Raw genomic sequence first — 8,409 nt, forward strand, 5'->3', positions numbered from 1 at the left:
TACTCCTACATTTCAGAAGAAAATGTTTCTGCTCAACTACATTGATCTGATTGCTTTAATTATTTTGCAGTTTAACATAGTGCACAGTGCAGTCTATTACTGGGTCCTAAAAGTCCTATTTTCTTTTAAACAAATGAAAACATCTGTCACTGAAGTGAGATCATTTCGTCTTGTTTTAATAGGAGTCAACTCATTTCATGAATTTTCTAGTATGAGGTAAGATTTTTCTGAACCTTCTGATCCTTTTTCTGAAGCAGATCCCTCATTCTGTCTAATTTCAAGATTCTTACATCAATTTCTAAAAAGAAGTTGATTTCCATCAGTAACAAGATGAAATGATCTCACTAGACTTTTTTCCATCAATTTGAAGAAAGACACAAGATCGTCATATAAAATAGTTAAAATCAGCTCCATCTTTATCAGCTTACATTAATTTGTCTGTGCATAGACAAGAAACATTTAGATTAAAAGGCCGTTCTGCCCGCTGATTATTTTTACTTATACTTATTACACTGTGCTGATAACATTTATGTAAATTTACAAAAGTAAAACTTAAACTGCAGGACTTTACTATCAAGTAGAGAACATTTCACATTGTGTTATTGCTACTTTTACTTCAATTAAGAATCTGAGTACTGCTGGCTGAAACACAGGAGGCTTCAAGCTTATTTTTGACCCACAGTGACTCGATGTGGTTTTGAGTATATGCACAACAAATATCCTCCCCCTCTCATCTCAACTGATGTAACATGAAGCGTGTCACAAAACGAGACAACTGTATGGTACTGAAATAACAATGTGGAGAACAGACCTTCGTGTTTCTTGCTTGTTACTGATGAGTTACTGTTTTTGACATGACAGACACAAAACGTCCCCACTGCAGTCGCAGCGATGCCAGAAGCTGTTCTGGATTTGGCATGTTTGCTGCTCCTCAGCTCAGCAGTGAGAGCAGCCAGTTAATAAAATGTGATGTCCAACCAGCAATATGTCATTCAAAATAATGAAAGTAAGGGTGCCCAAGAGGTGAAGGTGCTGAACGTAAACTGCAACATTCTCAGTGCACATCTTTATTGCATGTCGTTCCCCATTTCTCTCCGTCATTTCCTGTCATTTTTCTATCCAATAAAAGCATAAAATGTCCAAAGACAGTGAAAGTAATGCATCATGGATGGCAACTGAACGGGGAACAAAACAATATAAATGTGGAACTGAAGCTCCAGAGCAGCTTCACTGCTCCTTGGCGTAGATGCTCCAGGTGTGTGGAGAGCACTGCCCAACATGTCACTCCAAAATCTCCCATAAACCATTCACTGACCCCTTGAACCTGCATGAAGCATTTACATTGATTATCTTTCTGCACTTATTCCTTTAATTTTTTCCCTTGATTTTAATTTGTCACAGTAACAGCTCCTCTTTGTTGAGTGTTAATATGTTAAATCGTGTGTATGGTAAACGTATGGAGGGACCTTTTTGCACAGTTTTTAGTGGACACTGAACCACACCTGTAATACAACCACCAGTTAATAACTCTTTATACTGTTTGTGATCTAGACACTCTGTACAGTGTGTGACTCATACAGTGTAAATATAGGAAACCATCATTAACAGCTTAAGTCCAGTGACAACCCTCAGTCTGCAGAGGGCAGTATGTGTCGCATTTCTGCTGAGGCCTTTCACTTCTGTGTGTGCTGACAGATAAGCCCTGACATTAAACTAAGTAATGTCATAAAACATATCAGCAGTCTGTGTTTCCATATTTCTGATGTGCTGCTCCTGCACTTAGGATTTTGCCTCTTTAAAATCACGTTTTTGTTCTCAAGAGATAAGTCAGAGTTGCACAGTGGATTTTTCTATTTTTGATCAATTGGATTGTTCGGTCAAAGCTTGGAAAGCTAAATATTTATTCTAGTATATCAAAATTGTATGTCTGAGGTGAACCACATGCCCAGAGGATAACTTTAGACACAAAGTCATTCTCTCCTCAGTTACATAAACTCCAAATGACTTTGTTTTCCTTCCACTTCTCTGTTTTGTTTATTCACCTCTGACTCTGGACACTGGGGTCTTGATAGATCCTAATTAAAGTCACTTCCTGTTATAAAACAATGTGGTCTAGCCGAAGTAAGCCTCTGATGCAGTCCTGATTCTTATATGTCATGATGTGGCAGACTTACTAAAATAGCATTTCCGTTCTGGGAATATTTGCTGCAGAGTTTCCTGTGGAGGAGGAAGCAGACTGATGAATATGGTGACGAGGACCAGAGTCGTTCGCTGCTGTCGTTCGTTACTTCCCCCTCCCAAACACTGAGGATATCAGCTCAGCAGCCAAACCAGTAGGTGGACCAAGATTTATGAAGTGAACCAGGCAGTTTCACCACTCTGCTTCATCCTAACCGCTGACCTGTGTGCGGGCAGAGTAGCTACTAATCCACACACCTTTCAAAATACATATTGGCTCTGTGTTAATCCTTTTGTCAGTGTTGTCAGGGTGATGACCACCAGGCAGCATGGGAAACTTGAAATCTCAAAACCATATGAGCTTTTTTTTTTTTTTTCTTTTTTCTTTTTTTTTAACATTTCCAGACAAAGTTCGGGGAGAAAAGCTGTAAAAGGAAGAAGTTCAATGACTTTCACATGCTCTTCTGCGGTGGCAGAGATGTTGAATGTCAAAAACCCAACCACCCACCCATCCATCTGTTACACTAAAAACAAGCACTAGAAAATTTTCTACATTCTACATATATGCGTCATAATCGGTGTGATATCATCCTGAGGGTGACCTCAGAAAGAACTGGTGTGGTTTGTCTTGGTGCCAGAAAAAAAACAACAGCAAACCTGCCACTAAGTCAGAGATGAAAAGTAAAAAAATGAAACATCGGTAAAATAATTGGTCAGACTGACGGGAGCTAGAAGCTTCTCTAAACTAAAGTACACAAGATACAAGTCACCACCACTTCCTCTACTGTAATTCCACGTGTTATTAGTAATGGAAAGGCTCCAATCAAATGAATAAAACCTTTAATTTATTCATAAGACATTTTGTGAGATCTTGATAGACAGGTCCTGAAGATAAACAGGCTGAATGAGACATTGTTCTGAAGAAATGCACGTTCTAAAATAAACATATTTCAACCTGGAGAGACTTCTGGGTGATGGGAAGAAGAGAATGCTGAAGATCTGGAAGTGAGGATGAGGAGTGGGGTGGAGGAGGGGCACAGCGATACACACTAAAATGACAGCTGACAGCAGAGGAGAGGAGAATAGATTTAAAGTTTCGCATTGAATCTGATTGGTTTCCAAAAAACACCTGAAGTCAGCTGATTACAAGAAGTGAGGTGAGAGAGCGAGAGAGAATTGTGAATGAATGAGGAATAAAGATAGTCTTCCTGACTGAACTTACGCTGAGCTACAGAGAAACAGAATAAACGGAGCTGAAACAGAAGGGGGCCGAAAGTTGATCCCACCCCAGGTAAGATGTGTGGAGATGTACGGACTTCATGCAAAGAGGAGGAAGCACAGAGGTTCATCTAAAAGATACAAATGCAACACAATAAAAAAAGAGGGGTTGTGATTCAGGTTCGTCTTAATTCCTACATGTTTGTATATAAGTGGACTCTTTCATTTGAACTCCAGTGCAGGGATATTAACACAAAGAGTGAATTCTGTCCTAAGAAGACAGTAACTTTCAAAGTGACTCACTTAATTTCACCAACTGAGACTGCTGGAGCTTCGTTATCTTATAAATGCTGCATTTAAGCCCAAGAGGTGTTAGAATCAAACATTAGTAGGGATTTATTGACCTGTGTTATAGCTGTATCTCTTTAACCAGACTGGGAGTGTGACAGCAGCTGTGGGGAAACCTGATTTGTTTTTTTTTTAATTGAGTAAAACTGAGGAAGAGAAGAGGATCAAAGTAGAGAAACAGAAACAGAATGAGCAATAACAAAAAAGTTTTGGTTATATCTCTTCCTCAAAAGAGCGTGAAAGCTCCTGGACTTCAAACCAGAAGCAGTCTGACTTATCAAGCTATTCTACTGTGAAAGTGCTCCCTCGGGACATCCAGCCAAAAGCTCACGTTTCTCTGTCTCCGTTTGAAAGACAACAACAAAGGGAGAGTGGTGTAAGGACGGCTCCAAGACTCACTCTCATACATTACTGCTACCAAGTTGTTTTTTTGTGTGTTTTGCTTGGGCTAAAAAAATCACCCTTTCTCATGTGGGGAGATAATTATCGAGAGGACAATAACAAAAACATGACATCATTTTAGCTCTAACAAATAATGCCTGTGTTCACACTACAATAAGAGTGATTATTCAAAGTTGGAGCTATGTCTGGTTTCATCTTGGATTATTTTTTGGATAATTCTGTTAATGAAAGAATGAAAATATACATGATGACTCCTCTGAGCATTCATCTACTTTTATGTCACTCCCCTCAACCAGCTTGGGGTCGTAACAGACCTGAAATGAAACTTGACATGAAATAAAAGTGTCATTTAGAACAAGAATTACAGCCTCACGGTTGTTAGCCTCCACCAAACACTTGGACCACCAAATTCTAATCATTTCATCCTTGAATCCAAATGAATGTTTGTGTCAATTTAGAGGAAGTGTCCTGAAGGTGTTACTGAGATATCGCGCTCACAAAAATTGGACAGACAGATGACCTGAAAACTGACTGCGTCCAGCCCCAGTGGCAGAAAAATGCCAATAAAATTAAAAAAGACTTTAAAAAAGGGGGCATTATGAAACAAAACTATCTGTAATTAAATAAAAATGATATCCTATAAAACCTTATTTTTATGATGATTTGATGATGAAATAACGTAACGTAAATAACACGTTTTAATAATTTAAAACAATTTGTTTATATGATTGTTTATTTAAGTTAAATATTGATTTAGTTAGTTAGTACTCTCCTTTCACTCTGTGTGTGTCTTGTCTCAATATCCAACTGCAGGTCATTGTAAAGGTATATACATATATATATATATATATATATACATATATATATATTTTTTTTTTTTTTTGTGGAATCCCTGCTGTGGAATCCCCAGCAGGGATTCCACAAGAGGTCAAGGTAAATGCTCACTCTGAGGTCACCATCAGATATGTCTGCCTCTTGACTGTACTATGCTTTGTAGTGTGAGAAGCTTTGTCTTGTAATACCATAAGGACGTATTATAGTGTGCAGTGTTCACTGGTGTGATTTTGTTGTAATAGTGTTACATGGGACAGCTTAGTCACAGATTAAACAGAGATCACATCAGGACATAACACAGGGAGAATAAAAAGCAACTTCCGTCACATTGTCATGCTGCAGGGACTGGCGCATCCTCCTCCTCCTCCAGATTCATCAGCTCATTACACACAAATCATGGAAATCACATTGTCCACCGCCTGAAGGAGGATTAATAAGCCCATTACATAGATACAGGTGACATATTACAGTTTCATAGTTTCGACGATCTAGTTGCTTTCAAAAGGCAGGTGGTACAAATGTAAGCCAGCATGAATGTATCCCTGAGATCTCAGCAGTGTATTCAGATAAGATGAAGAGGCCTGATATGTCACACAGCAACATACTGTTTGTGACTGTAGTGACAGAAACTTTTGCAGCTATAGTTTGTATGTTTTATGATCAGATCCCATCATATTTTACATTCACCAGATCTGTTTCTGTCTTTTTCCACTTCACTGCAGGGCTTCCTGTAGGAACTCTGCCTCCGGCATCTGAATAAACACTTGAGTGTTATTTGCTCAGAATAAAACCCCTCATGCCATTTACACACACTGTGATTCTGAAGCTTTGTCTATTTTTAAACATGTTTTTTTTCACTGTTTCTGGATTCTGCCTCAATTTACCGACATCAGGAGGTGAAACAGTGTCAGTTCAGATTGAGACACTGTGGGCATCATTGTCAGTTCTAAAATAAATGTGCTCAGTATTCAGGTGATGGGAAGGTGTTGAAAGGAGGGTGGTGGGTGGCATTAAGCCCAGCTATGTTCAAGTCAAGCTGCTACGTCTCAATACTGCAGTCTACACTGAACATATGTGTCTTACACAATATTGTTGTTAACTGTTGTTAACTTCTCAACACATCACCCTTTAAATCAGTGGTTCTCATACTTTTTCGCATCAAGGACGCCTAAAGGGACAAATTAGACCATGGGCCCCCATCTGATGAGATTTTTGCTTTTATTACTAAAGTACTAAAATTAGTCATACATTCTGTCATCGTGTTAGTTATGGATGGAGTCACAGTGAAAATAAATTATTCCTCTTTTTGCTGGGAACCCCCAGACTCCACCATGTCTGGGTTGTGGACATGTTCCAGTTTTACTTAGTTATAAGCAAAATAAAATATGTCTGTCTGTCCATCGTTCAATTGTCTCAACAACCGCTCATCGGATCAACTTCAAACTTGACAGGTGGACTGCTGAGAACAAGTAGACAGACGTAAGGATTAAGAGAGTAATGTCGGCCAAAATAAACAAGTAAATACACAAGTAAAAGCCAAAGTTATGGAAAACTACCTTAAGCATAATTTAAGATCTACGAAGATGATACATGTGAAAAGGAGGAAGCTGAGGTATTGCTGAGCTTGAAAGGGTTTTTTGTAGAAGAGACAACAGGACAAGGTTTTCAGTGAGACCAAGCAAAAGGTTTCAAAATAACTTGGTCAAAAATCTCACCATCATAAAAAAAAAAAAAATCTTGCACTTTTAGAGCCATTTAAATGGAGTGGTGAATAACTCAAATCATGTCCCTCCACAACCAAAGCCTGTTCCTAAAAGCCTGCCTGCAGTGCCTGGTGTGTTCATTAACATCAGACCTGTCAGACTCAACTAGATCCACTGATCCAGAGGCGTCCTTGCAGCTGGGAAAAGCTCAAAATGGAAGACCAGCAACAATAAAACAGCTACTAAGGAGGGATATGATGAAGAATGTGGACAGGACACTGGCCAACCTGATTCAGGGCAAAATTGTTGGCAGTGGAGCATCTGTATCCTTTGAAGACAATGAGGGACAGGATCTGGCCAAGAAAGCACTCTAAGAGATTGTCATCCTACCTGCCTTCAGACCAGAGCTCTTTAGCTCCGGCATGTGGTTTGCTTTTATTTGGACCACCTGGTAATGGGAAAACCATGCTGGCCAAAGCAGTCAATTCAAATTCTCAACATCAGTGCCGCTGTTTGGGCTCTAAATATGTGGGAGAAGGTGGGAGGTTTGTTTGCTGTTGTTGCAGTTGCCAGAGAATTGCAGCCCTCTGTCATCTTCATCGATGAAGTGGACAGCTTGCTTTGTCAAAGGAGGGGGAGAAGATACGACGCCTCTCGCTGATTAAAAACTGAGTTCCTCATTGGCTTTGACGGGGTGGAGGGCAGGAGGAGATGATGGGGTGCCAGCAATAGGAGCAACTAGCTCAGTGATGCAGCTCTGGGGGTTTATGTTGTGTTGAATTGGAACCATGGGAATCCTCAGAGTGACTGGGGGATATTCAGAGAGCGATCTGGCATCATTAGGAGAAGATGCTGCTCTGGGGCCAATTAGCGAGCTGAGACCAGAACAAGTCCGGTGTGTGGCTGCTAATGAGATACATAACATTGATATGCATCAATGCCAGTCTCAGCCAAGACACTCTGGATATGTCCACCAAATTGAACAAAGTACAACAGTAACAGGGGAACACTTCTAAAGAATTCAGGCCCTGAAATAACCAAAATATCAAGTGTTAATAAAGAGCAGCACTTTGTCTCAGTTGTTAGCATTGTTACTTCACAGCAGGAAGGTTGTGGTTTTCAGTCAACTGACCAGCTGCCTTCTCTCTGTGTGGAGACTGCATGTTCTCCTTGTGCTTGCGTGGGTTTTCTTTGGGTGCTCCAGTTTCCTCCCACAAACTTTTCAATAAAAAAAAACAAACAAACAAAAAAAAGGTTTCATTTTAATTTTTTGTCATGCTTTTCTTATCATTTACTGTCAGAAACGCTTCTAATAAATGGGTCATAGGTCATGGACATGTTTCAATTATACTTAAATGCAAGCAAAACAATGAATAGATAAATAAAACCAACAATGTGTGCTAACACATTAATTAGAAAAGCATGTTGATCATTTAAAAATACTTTGCATTGCCCCGAAGAGATAAAACAGGATTTACTGAAATCTAAACGTGAGCACACATAGCACTCCAAACTGCCAAGCCCTGTGCTTATTTTAGATATTGCATAACAATGTTTCATAACCAACATTCTGCAAACAGACAGGATGTTCATTATATGATAAAATCATTTCAAACTCTATGCAAGTACTCTGTACAGTGATGCCTTCATACGGTGATGAACAAGATAAGAAATGCAGCTCTGTCATCTCAAATCCTGTTCTCTTCTGTAAGGTATGTTTCTCCTT

At 39.4% G+C, this 8,409-nt stretch overlaps 1 pseudogene; it reads left to right on the top strand.

Moving 5' to 3' along the window:
• Positions 1-6,563: 6,563 nt before the first annotated feature.
• On the top strand, positions 6,564-7,398 carry LOC139623445 (spastin pseudogene; annotated as a pseudogene).
• Positions 7,399-8,409: the final 1,011 nt, after the last annotated feature.

This window comes from Trachinotus anak, unplaced genomic scaffold (genome assembly GCF_046630095.1).
Source record: "Trachinotus anak isolate AG129_WGS33_773 ecotype Australia unplaced genomic scaffold, CSIRO_AGI_Tana_v1 ptg000007l, whole genome shotgun sequence".
In the NCBI taxonomy this organism is placed as follows: domain Eukaryota; kingdom Metazoa; phylum Chordata; class Actinopteri; order Carangiformes; family Carangidae; genus Trachinotus; species Trachinotus anak.